The following is a 13,715-nucleotide window of genomic DNA, read 5'->3' as shown; positions in this document are numbered from 1 at the left end:
TTGATTGCATGTGATGTTTATCTTTTATGCATCTTATCTTGCTTTGATTGACGGTAGCATTATAAGATGATCTCTCACTAATTATCAAGAAGTGTTCTCCCTGAGTATGCACCGCTGTGAAAGTTCTTCGTGCTGAGACACCACGTGATGATCGGGTGTGATAGGCTCTACGTTCAAATACAATGGGTGCAAAACAGTTGCACACGCGGAATACTCAGGTTATAATTGACGAGCCAAGCATATACAGATATGGCCTCAGAACACGGAGACCGAAAGGTCGAGCGTGAATCATATAGTAGATATGATCAACATAGTGATGTTCACCAATGAAACTACTCCATCTCACATTATGATCGGACATGGTTTAGTTGATTTGGATCACGTAATCACTTAGAGGATTAGAGGGATGTCTATCTAAGTGGGAGTTCTTTAAGTAAATTAATTGAACCTAAATTTATCATGAAACTTAGTACCTGATAGTATCTTGCTTGCTTATGCTTGATTGTAGATAGATGGCTCATGTTGTTGTTCCGTTGAATTTTAATGCGTTCCTTGAGAAAGCAAAGTTGAAAGATGATGGTAGCAATTACACGGACCGGGTCCATAACTTGAGGATTATCCTCATTGCTGCATAGAAGAATTACGTCCTGGAAGCACCGCTGGGTGCCAGGCCTGCTACTGGAGCAACACCAGATGTTATGAACGTCTGGCAGAGCAAAGCTGATGACTACTCGATAGTTCAGTGTGCCATGCTTTACGTCTTAGAATCGGGACTTCAACGACGTTTTGAATGTCATGGAGCATATGAGATGCAGGAGTTGAAGTTAATATTTCAAGCAAATGCCCGGATTGAGAGATATGAAGTCTCCAATAAGTTCTATAGCTGCAAGATGGAGGAGAATAGTTCTATCAGTAAACACATACTCAAAATGTCTGGGTATAATAATCACTTGATTCAATTGGGAGTTAATCTTCCAGATGATTGCGTCATTGACAGAATTCTCCAATCACTGCCACCAAGCTACAAGAGCTTCGTGATGAACTATAATATGCAAGGGATGAATAAGACTATTCCCGAGCTCTTCGCAAAGCTGAAAGCTGCGGAGGTAGAAATCAAGAAGGAGCATCAAGTGTTGATGGTCAACAAGACCACTAGTTTCAAGAAAAAAGGCAAAGGGAAGAAGAAGGGGAACTTCAAAAGGAACAGCAAGCAAGTTGCTACTCAAGAGAAGAAACCCAAACCTAGACCTAAGCCTGAAACTGAGTGCTTCTACTGCAAGCAGACTGGTCACTGGAAGCGGAACTGCCCCAAGTATTTGGCGGATAAGAAGGATGGCAAGGTGAACAAAGGTATATGTGATATACATGTTATTGATGTGTACCTTACTAATGCTCGCAGTAGCACCTGGGTATTTGATACTGGTTCTGTTGCTAATATTTGCAACTCGAAATAGGGACTACGGATTAAGCGAAGATTGGCTAAGGACGAGGTAACGATGCGCGTGGGAAACGGTTCCAAAGTCGATGTGATCGCAGTCGGCACGCTACCTCTACATCTACCTTCGGGATTAATATTAGACCTAAATAATTGTTATTTGGTGCCAGCGTTAAGCATGAACATTATATCTGGATCTTGTTTGATGCGAGACGGTTATTCATTTAAATCTGAGAATAATGGTTGTTCTATTTATATGAGTAATATCTTTTATGGTCATGCACCCTTAAAGAGTGGTCTATTTTTATTGAATCTCGATAGTAGTGACACACATATTCATAGTGTTGAAGCCAAAAGATGCAGAGTTGATAATGATAGTGCAACTTATTTGTGGCACTGCCGTTTGGGTCATATCGGTATAAAGTGCATGCAGAAACTCCATACTGATGGGCTTTTGGAACCACTTGATTATGAATCACTTGGTACTTGCGAACCGTGCCTTATGGGTAAGATGACAAAAACACCATTCTTCGGTACTATGGAGAGAGCAACAAATTTGTTGGAAATCATACATACAGATGTATGTGGTCCGATGAACGTTGAGGCTCGTGGCGGATATTGTTATTTTCTCACCTTCACAGATGACTTAAGCAGATATGGGTATATCTACTTAATGAAACACAAGTCTGAAACATTTGAAAAGTTCAAAGAATTTCAGAGTGAAGTTGAAAATCATCGTAACAAGAAAATAAAATTCCTACAATCTGATCGTGGAGGAGAATTTTTGAGTTATGAGTTTGGTGTACATTTGAAAAATTGTGGAATAGTTTCGCAACTCACGCCACCCGGAACACCACAGCGTAATGGTGTGCCCGAACGTCGTAATCGTACTTTACTAGATATGGTGCGATCTATGATGTCTCTTACTGATTTACCGCTATCGTTTTGGGGATACGCTCTAGAGACGGCCGCATTCACGTTAAATAGGGCACCATCAAAATCCGTTGAGACGACGCCTTACGAACTGTGGTTTCGCAAGAAACCAAAGTTGTCGTTTCTGCTTATGTGAAAAAGCTTCAACCTGATAAGCTCGAACCCAAATCGGAGAAATGTGTCTTCATAGGATATCCAAAGGAAACAATTGGATAGACCTTCTATCACAGATCCGAAGGCAAGACTTTTGTTGCTAAATTCGGAAACTTTCTGGAGAAGGAGTTTCTCTCGAAAGAAGTGAGTGGGAGGAAAGTAGAACTTGACGAGGTAACTGTACCTACTCCCTTATTGGAAAGTAGTACATCACAAAAACCTGTTTCTGTGACACCTACACCAGTTAGTGAGGAAGCTAATGATGATGATCATGAAACTTCAGAACAAGATACTACTGAACCTCGTAGATTAACCAGAGTGAGATCCGCGCCAGAGTGGTACGGTAATCCTGTTCTGGAAGTCATGCTACTAGATCATGAAGAACCTACGAACTATGAAGAAGCGATGGTGAGCCCAGATTCCGCAAAATGGCTTGAAGCCATGAAATCTGAGATGGGATCCATGTATGAGAACAAAGTATGGACTTTGGTTGACTTGCCCGATGATCGGCAAGCAATTGAGAATAAATGGATCTTCAAGAAGAAGACTGACGCTGACGGTAATATTACTGTCTACAAAGCTCGACTTGTTGCAAAAGGTTTTCGGCAAGTTCAAGGGATTGAGTACGATGAGACCTTCTCACCCGTAGCGATGCTTAAGTCTGTCCGAATAATGTTAGCAATTGCCGCATTTTATGATTATGAAATTTGGCAGATGGATGTCAAAACTGCATTCCTGAATGGATTTCTGGAAGAAGAGTTGTATATGATGCAACCAAAAGGTTTTGTCGATCCAAAGGGAGCTAACAAAGTGTGCAAGCTCCAGCGATCCATTTATGGACTGGTGCAAGCCTCTCGGAGTTGGAATAAACGCTTTGATAGTGTGATCAAAGCATTTGGTTTTATACAGACTTTTGGAGAAGCCTGTATTTACAAGAAAGTGAGTGGGAGCTCTATAGCATTTCTGATATTATATGTGGATGACATATTACTAATTGGAAATGATATAGAATTTCTGGATAGCATAAAGGGATACTTGAATAAGAGTTTTTCAATGAAAGACCTTGGTGAAGCTGCTTACATATTAGGCATTAAGATCTATAGAGATAGATCAAGACGCTTAATTGGACTTTCACAAAGCACATACCTTGACAAAGTTTTGAAGAAGTTCAAAATGGATCAAGCAAAGAAAGGGTTCTTGCCTGTGTTACAAGGTGTGAAGTTGAGTAAGACTCATTGCCCGACCACTACAGAAGATAGAGAGAAAATGAAAGATGTTCCCTATGCTTCAGCCATAGGCTCTATCATGTATGCAATGCTGTGTACCAGACCTGATGTGTGCCTTTCTATAAGTCTAGCAGGGAGGTACCAAAGTGATCCAGGAGTGGATCAGTGGACAGCGGTCAAGAACATCCTGAAATACCTGAAAAGGACTAAGGATATGTTTCTCATATATGGAGGTGACAAAGAGCTCATCGTAAAAGGTTACGTTGATGCAAGCTTTGACACTGATCCGGACGATTCTAAATCGCAAACCGAATACGTGTTTACATTAAACGGTGGAGCTGTTAGTTGGTGCAGTTCTAAACAAAGCGTTGTGGCGGGATCTACATGTGAAGTGGAGTACATAGCTGCTTCGGAAGCAAAAAATGAAGGAGTCTGGATGAAGGAGTTCATATCTGATCTAGGTGTCATACCTAGTGCATCGGGTGCAATGAAAATCTTTTGCGACAATACTGGTGCAATTGCCTTGGCAAAGGAATCCAGATTTCACAAGAGAACCAAGCACATCAAGAGACACTTCAAGTCCATCCGAGATCTAGTCCAGGTGGGAGACATAGAGATTTGCAAGATACATACGGATCTGAATGTTGCAGACCCGTTGACTAAGCCTCTTCCACGAGCAAAACATGATCAGCACCAAGGCTCCACGGGTGTTAGAATCATTACTGTGTAATCTAGATTATTGACTCTAGTGCAAGTGGGAGACTAAAGGAAATATTCCCTAGAGGCAATAATAAAGTTATTATTTATTTCCTTATATCATGATAAATGTTTATTATTCATGCTAGAATTGTATTAACCGGAAGCATAATACATGTGTGAATACATAGACAAACGGAGTGTCACTAGTATGCCTCTACTTGACTAGCTCGTTAATCAAAGATGGTTATGTTTCCTAACCATGAACAAAGAGTTGTTATTTGATTAACGGGATCACATCATTAGGTGAATGATCTAATTGACATGACCCATTCCATTAGCTTAGCACCCGATCGTTTAGTATGTTGCTATTGCTTTCTTCATAACTTATACATGTTCCTATGACTATGAGATTATGCAACTCCCGATTGCCGGAGGAACACTTTGTGTGCTACCAAACATCACAACATAAATGGGTGATTATAAAGGTACTCTACAGGTGTCTCCAAAGGTACATGTTGGGTTGGCGTATTTCGAGATTAGGATTTGTCACTCCGATTGTCGGAGAGGTATCTATGGGCCCTCTCGGTAATGCACATCACATAAGCCTTGCAAGCATTGCAACTAATGAGTTAGTTCCGAGATGATGTATTACGGAGCGAGTAAAGAGACTTGCCGGTAAAGAGATTGAACTAGGTATTGAGATACCGACGATCAAATCTCGGGCAAGTAACATACCGATGACAAAGGGAACAACGTATGTTGTTATGCGGTCTGACCGATAAAGATCTTCGTAGAATATGTAGGAGCCAATATGAGCATCCAGGTTCCGCTATTGGTTATTGACCGGAGACGTGTCTCGGTCATGTCTACATTGTTCTCGAACCCGTTGGGTCCGCACGCTTAAGGTTTCGATGACAGTTATATTATGAGTTTATGAGTTTTGATGTACCGAAGTTAGTTCGGAGTCCCGGATGTGATCACGGACATGACGAGGAGTCTCGAAATGGTCGAGACATAAAGATTGATATATTGGACGGCTATATTCGGACACCGGAAGTGTTCCGGGTGATTTCGGAGAAAACCGGAGAGCTGGAGGGTTACCGGAACCCCCCGGGAGAAGTAATGGGCCATATGGGCCTTAGTAGAGAGAGAGAGGGGCAGCCAAAGGTGGGCCGCGCGCCTCCTCCCTCCTGGTCCGAATTGGACTAGGAGAGGGGGGGGGGGTGGCGCCCCCCTTTCCTTCTCCCTCCCCACTTCTTTCCCCCTCCTAGTAGGAGTCCTACTCCTACTAGGAGGAGGACTCCTCCTTGGCGCGCCATAGGGGCCGGCCGGCCTCCTCCCCTTGATCCTTTATCTACGGGGGCAGGGGGCACCCCTAGAAACACAAGTTGATCCACATGATCATATTCTTAGCCGTTTGCGGTGCCCCCTTCCACCATAATCCTCGATAATATTGTAGCGGTGCTTAGGCGAAGCCCTGCGACGATAGTACATCAAGATCGTCACCACGCCATCGTGCTGACGGAACTCTTCCCCGATACTTTGCTGGATCAGAGTCTGGGGATCGTCATCGAGCTGAACGTGTGCTAAAACTCAGAGGTGCCGTAGTTTCGGTGCTTGATCGGTCGGGCCGTGAAGACGTACGACAACATCAACCGTGTTGTGCTAACGCTTCCGCTGTCGGTCTACAAGGGTACGTAGATCACACTCTCCCCTCTCGTTGCTGTGCATCACCATGATCTTGCGTGTGCGTAGGAATTTTTTTGAAATTACTATGTTCCCCAACAACCGGAAGCTGAAATTTACACCATGCTTTCTAATTACACTTTTAAGGGTGGAATACCTAAGAACCTTGGAGATCCAGGAGTACCAACTATACCATGCTCCATTAAAAGAAACTATGTTAAAACTGCTTTATGTGATCTTGGAGCTGGTGTAAGTGTTATGCCTCTCTCTTTATATCGTAGACTTGATTTGAATAAGTTGACACCTACTGAAATATCTTTGCAAATGGCTGATAAATCAACTCCTATACCTGTCGGTATTTGTGAGGATGTGCCTGTTGTAGTTGCAAATGTTACTATTTTAACGGACTTTATTATTCTTGATATTCCCGAGGATGATAGTATGTCTATTATTCTTGGAAGACCCTTTTTGAATACTGCAGGGGCTGTTATTGATTGCACTAAAGGCAATGTCACTTTTCATGTTAATGGTAATGAGCACATGGTACACTTCCCGAGGAAACAACCTCAAGTTCATAGTATCAACTCTATTGGAAAAATTCCATCGATTATATTTGGAGGTTTTGAATTTCCTCTTCCTACTGTCAAGAAGAAATATGATATTCTTATTATTGGGGATGTGCATATCCCCGTTGAGGTAACATAGTGTTATTCGAAATTTCTCCAGTTCCATGTTATTCGGAATGAGTTCGTCAACAAGACTTGATCAACCTTGTTAGTGGATTCCTTTTGATGATCATGAGATGGATGAAACTAGAAGGCACAACCTTCTGTACCCCACTTTTACTTTCTGTTATTTATATTAAATTAAATAAAATAAATATTTTTTGTCTGTTATCTGATTATCCGTGCAATATAAAAATACCCCAAAAATAAAAGTTCTCCAAATGCCCTGAAATTTAAATATGATTTTTTTCCAGAATATTTGAGAATATTTGGCAGTGAGAACACAACAGGGGGGTCAACCACCTGCCCACGAGGGTGGAGGGCGCGCCCCCTGCCTCGTGGGCCCACGGTGGCGCTCCTCCACTTATTCCTGCACCCACACACTTCTTCTTCCTCCCACAAACACGAATATCCAGCTCAAGCACGAGTTCTAGCTCATCGTGTTGCCATTTTCGATCTCCTTGCTCAAAGCACCTCTCACAAAACTGCTTGGGGATTCCTTGGTATGTGACTCCTCCATTGCTCCGATTAGTTTTTGTTCTAGTGCTTTATTCATTGCAAATTTTTGCTGCTTAGGTGTCCCTGTTCTTGAGCTTGCATGTCAAATTTATATGGTCAAAAGTAGTTTTGATGCATGATATAGGCCCTAGACACTTGTAGGAGTAGTTGCTATCAATATTATTGAGTTTGGTTAACTTTTATTTTGAAGTTACTAAAAATTTCAGAATTTCACAGAAAATGATGAGGAGTCTTTTGAGGGGCTCATCGAGCCAAAGCTCGAAGGAAAAGGCACCGAAGCCTAAGTATAATCTGCCTCGCACCGCGGAGGTTCGGGCGTGTGAATGGCCTTCCGATGATTTCTTGAGAGCAGCCGGGATTTATGAAGATTTTCATGAATTGGTTAAGAATGCAGGCCTCACCGCTTTCCTCCATGACCAATGTGATCAGTATCTCTTACTCACAAATATCTTTGTGCAAAACTTTCATTTCCATTCTATGAGCTCACCACCTACGGTGGAGTTTTATTTATATGATGAGCATAAGGAGATGTCACTTTATGATTTTTGTCAGGTTTGTTTAGTCCCTTTTGAGGGACAGACAAAAGAACCACATCGCGATGATGTGGAGGGGTTTATTGATACTATCACTGTAGGGGAAACAAGGAAGGTTTTCGACACATGAATCACTAGGATACATTTTCCTGTTTTACGTTATTTTGCATTATTTGCTTGTCGTTGTTTAATTGGTCGCAAAAACTGTGGAAACCTTAGTATCCCTGATATTATTATTTTGCTCCACGGTTTATACGGTGATTACTCTGTTAGTATGGGCGGCATTATTGCCAAATGGTTAAGTCTGAACCGTACCAAGGGCCCCATCTTTGGAGGCATCTATGCTTCACGCCTAGCTGCACATTTTAACATACCTATTAGGCGTCATGAGAAGGAAGAAAAAGTGTTGCCTCGTGTTTATCTAGATTATAAAAGTATGGTGGCACATGATTTTATTGTTAAGAATAGGGAAGTAGGGCTTAAATACCAATTGTTCTTTAATAAACATCATCCTAAGACTATTATCCTGCCTGCTCCTTTGTTTGATTTATCTGCAGGCCGGTACGTTGTTTCGTTAAAGGCTATTCACGCCTACCGGAACCCTGCATCAGCAATGGTGACAGAGCCGGAACCACAAGTTGATCCTTCATGACAGTCTAATTACCAATGGGATCCGAAGATGATTGTCAACCAGTGGCAATCGGAGTCTTCCTCTTCTTCATTGCAGTATGACCCCAGCTACTATTATGGATATTCGCCAGGCCAGCTGTGGCCATAGACCAACTTAGGCCAAAAGCCTAAGCTTGGCGGAGTACGTATTTCCCACCGACATTACATTTATGTTCACACACTCATTGCCAGATGTCGGTGCTCATACTTTTTCATTGTATCATCCATACTAGTTTATTTTCCTTTTCATGCTTTCTTCTTGTGTGTTTAATAAACCTTATGAAAAAACAAAAAGAAAATTAGTTGTAGCTTTTAATTAGTTTAATTTCCATGCTTGTAGTAGTAATTAAAAAGAAAACCCCAAAAGATTTCCTGTTCTTCTTTTGCTTGTTGGGAGCTCTCCGGTGTAAATAGTTTTATTTCTTTTCTTTTCTTTGGGGGTCGATAGGAGAAGACCATAATTAAATTGTTGAAGTGCCTCTTATATGCATTATTGTTGATCTAACAAAAGAGCCCATATTGCCTTGTCTTCTCCTATTTATTGAATGCTTGTAGATTCCAGCTTAGTCCAATGCACATGCACTATTATTATTATTATTATTCACATCGTTCGGTCGTGCAAGTGAAAGGCGATTATGACGATATATGATGGACTGACTGAGATGAGAAAAGCTGGTATGAACTCGACCTCTTTTGTTTTTGTAAATATGATTAGTTCATCGTTCCTGATTCAGCCTATTATGAATAAACATGTTTGCAATGACAACTAGATATCATAGTTCTTGTGCCATGCTTGATTAGCTATGAGTTATAGTGGTTTACCTTGCGTGCCAACATGCTATTAAAATGGCTGTGATGTGGTATGATAGGGTGGTATCCTCCTCTGAATGATTTAAGTGACTTGACTTGGCGCATGTTCATGCATGTAGTTGAAACAAAATCAACATAGCCTTCACGATATTTATGTTCATGGTGGATTGTATCCTACTCATGCTTGCATTAGGTGTTGATTAATTTTTAACGCATGTTCATGACTGTTGTCGCTCTCTAGCTGGTCGCTTCCCAGTCTTTTGCTAGCCTTCACCTGTACTAAGCAGGAATACTGCTTGTGCATCCAATCCCTTAAACCCCAAAGTTATTCTACATGAGTCCACTATACCTACCTATATACGGTATCTACCTGCCGTTCCCAGTAAATTTGTATGTGCCAAACTCTAAACGTTCAAATAAATATCCTGTTTTGTATGCTCGAATAGCTCATGTATCAACTAGGCCTGCCTGTATCTGTTGGAAATATGCCCTAGAGGCAATAATAAATTGATTATTATTATATTTCCTTGTTCATGATAATCGTTTATTATCCATGCTAGAATTGTATTGATAGGAAACTCAGATACATGTGTGGATACATAGACAACACCATGTCCCTAGTAAGCCTCTAGTTGACTAGCTCGTTAATCAATAGATGGTTACGGTTTCCTGACCATGGACATTGGATGTCGTTGATAACGGGATCACATCATTAGGAGAATGATGTGATGGACAAGACCCAATCCTAAGCCTAGCACAAGATCATGTAGTTCGTATGCTAAAGCTTTTGTAATGTCAAGTATCATTTCCTTAGACCATGAGATTGTGCAACTCCCGGATACCGTAGGAGTGCTTTGGGTGTGCCAAACGTCACAACGTAACTGGGTGGCTATAAAGGTACACTACGGGTATCTCCGAAAGTGTCTGTTGGGTTGGCACGAATCGAGATTGGGATTTGTCACTCCGTGTAAACGGAGAGGTATCTCTGGGCCCACTCGGTAGGACATCATCATAATGTGCACAATGTGACCAACGGGTTGATCACGGGATGATGTGTTACGGAACGAGTAAAGAGACTTGCCGGTAACGAGATTGAACAAGGTATCGGTATACCGACGATCGAATCTCGGGCAAGTACCATACCGCTAGACAAAGGGAATTGTATACGGGATTGATTGAGTCCTTGACATCGTGGTTCATCCGATGAGATCATCGTGGAACATGTGGGAGCCAACATGGGTATCCAGATCCCGCTGTTAGTTATTGACCGGAGAACATCTCGGTCATGACTACATGTCTCCCGAACCCGTAGGGTCTACACACTTAAGGTTCGATGACGCTAGGGTTGTAAAGGAAGTTTGTATGTGGTTACCGAATGTTGTTCAAAGTTCCGGATGAGATCACGGACGTCACGAGGAGTTCCGGAATGGTCCGGAGGTAAAGATTTATATATAGGAAGTCCTGTTTCGGCCATCGGGACAAGTTTCAGGGTCATCGGTATTGTACCGGGACCACCGGAAGGGTCCCGGGGGCCCACCGGGTGGGGCCACCTGCCCCGGGGGGCCACATGGGCTGTAGGGGGTGCGCCTTGGCCTACATGGGCCAAGGGCACCAGCCCCTAGAGGCCCATGCGCCAAGATATAGGAAAAAGGGGAGAGTCCTAAAGGGGGAAGGCACCTCCGAGGTGCCTTGGGGAGGATGGACTCCTCCCCCCTTCTTAGCCGCACCCTTTCCTTGGAGGAAGGGGCAAGGCTGAGCCTCCCCCCTCTCCCCTGCCCCTATATATAGTGGAGGGGAGGGAGGGCATCCATACCTGAACCCTTGGCGCCTCCCTCCCTCCCGTGACACCTCCTCCTCTCCCGTAGGTGCTTGGCGAAGCCCTGCAGGATTGCCACGCTCCTCCATCACCACCACGCCGTTATGCTGCTGCTGGATGGAGTCTTCCTCAACCTCTCCCTCTCTCCTTGCTGGATCAAGGCGTGGGAGACATCGTCGAGCTGTACGTGTGTTGAACGCGGAGGTGCCGTCCGTTCGGCACTAGGATCATCGGTGATCTGAATCACGACGAGTACGACTCCATCAACCCCGTTCACTTGAATGCTTCTGCTTAGCGATCTACAAGGGTATGTAGATGCACTCTCCTTCCCCTCGTTGCTAGTCTCTCCATAGATAGATCTTGGTGACACGTAGGAAAATTTTGAATTTCTGCTACGTTCCCCAACAGTGGCATCATGAGCTAGGTCTATTGCGTAGATTCTTTGCACGAGTAGAACACAAAGTAGTTGTGGGCGTCGATATTGTTCAATATGCTTGCCGTTACTAGTCTTATCTTGATTCGGCGGCATCGTGGGATGAAGCGGCCCGGACCAACCTTACACGTACGCTTACGTGAGACCGGTTCCACCGACAAACATGCACTAGTTGCATAAGGTGGCTGGCGGGTGTCTGTCTCTCCCACTTTAGTCGGATCGGATTCGATGAAAAGGGTCCTTATGAAGGGTAAATAGCAATTGGCATATCACGTTGTGGTTCATGCGTAGGTAAGAACCGTTCTTGCTAGAAACCCATAACAGCCACGTAAAACATGCAAACAACAATTAGAGGACGTCTAACTTGTTTTTGCAGGGTATGCTATGTGATGTGATATGGCCAAAAAGGATGTGATGAATGATATATGTGATGTATGAGATTGATCATGTTCTTGTAATAGGAATCACGACTTGCATGTCGATGAGTATGACAACCGGCAGGAGCCATAGGAGTTGTCTTTATTTATTTGTGACCTGCGTGTCAACTTAAACGTCATGTAATTACTTTACTTTATTGCTAACCGTTAGCCATAGTAGTAGAAGTAATAGTTGGCGAGGCAACTTCATGAAGACACGATGATGGAGATCATGATGATGGAGATCATGGTGTCATGCCGGTGACGATGATGATCATGGAGCCCCGAAGATGGAGATCAAAAGGAGCAAAGTGATGATGGCCATATCATGTCACTATTTGATTGCATGTGATGTTTATCATGTTTATACGTCTTATTTGCTTAGAACGACGGTAGTAAATAAGATGATCCCTTACAACAATTTCAAGAAGTGTTCTCCCCTAACTGTGCACCGTTGCGACAGTTCGTGTTTCGAAGCACCACGTGATGATCGGGTGTTAGATTCTAACGTTCACATACAACGGGTGTAAGACAAATTTACACACGCGAAACACTTAGGGTTAACTTGACGAGCCTAGCATGTACAGACATGGCCTCGGAACACGGAGACCGAAAGGTCGAACATGAGTCGTATAGAAGATACGATCAACATGAAGATGTTCACCAATGATGACTAGTCCGTCTCACGTGATGATCGGACACGGCCTAGTTTGACTCGGATCATGTAATCACTTAGATGACTAGAGGGATGTCTATCTGAGTGGGAGTTCATAGGATGAACTTAATTATCCTGAACATAGTCAAAAGGATTTTGCAAATTATGTCGTAGCTCACGCTATAGTTCTACTGTTTAGATATGTTCCTAGAGAAAAATTAGTTGAAAGTTGATAGTAGCAATTATGCGGACTAGGTCCGTAAACTGAGGATTGTCCTCATTGCTTCATAGAAGGCTTATGTCCTTAATGCACCGCTCAGTGTGCTGAACCTCGAACGTTGTCTGTGGTTGTTGCGAACATCTGACATACACGTTTTGATAACTACGTGATAGTTCAGTTAAACGGTTTAGAGTTGAGGCACCAAAGACGTTTTTGAAACATCGCGAAACATATGAGATGTTTTGAGGGCTGAAATTGGGATTTCAGGCTCATGCCCATGTCAAGAGGTATAAGACCTCCGATGACTTTCTTAACCTGCAAACTAAGGAGAAAAGCTCAATTGTTGAGCTTGTGCTCAGATTGTCTGAGTACAACCATCATTTGAATCGAGTGGGAGTTGATCTTCCAGATAAGACAGTGATGGTTCTCCAAAGTCATTACCACCAAGCTGCTAGAGCTTCGTGATGAACTATAATATATCGGGGGCATATATGATGATCCTTGAAATATTCGTGATGTTTGACACCGCGAAAGTAGAAATCAAGAAGGAGCATCAATTGTTGATGGTTGGTGAAACCACTAGTTTCAAGAAGGGCAAGGGAACAAAGGGATACTTCATGAAACGGCAAATCAGCTGCTGCTCTAGTGAAGAAACCCAAGGTAAAACCCAAACCCGAGACTAAGTGCTTCTGTAATAAGGGGAATAACCACTAGAGCAGAATTACCCTAGATACTTAGTAGATAAGAAGGCTGGCAAGGTCGATAGAAGTATATTGGATATACATTG

Source organism: Triticum dicoccoides, chromosome 7A (genome assembly GCF_002162155.2).
Source record: "Triticum dicoccoides isolate Atlit2015 ecotype Zavitan chromosome 7A, WEW_v2.0, whole genome shotgun sequence".
Taxonomy (NCBI): Eukaryota; Viridiplantae; Streptophyta; class Magnoliopsida; order Poales; family Poaceae; genus Triticum; species Triticum dicoccoides.
The sequence above is the reverse complement of the archived record's forward strand: the minus strand, read 5'-3'. Positions refer to the sequence as shown.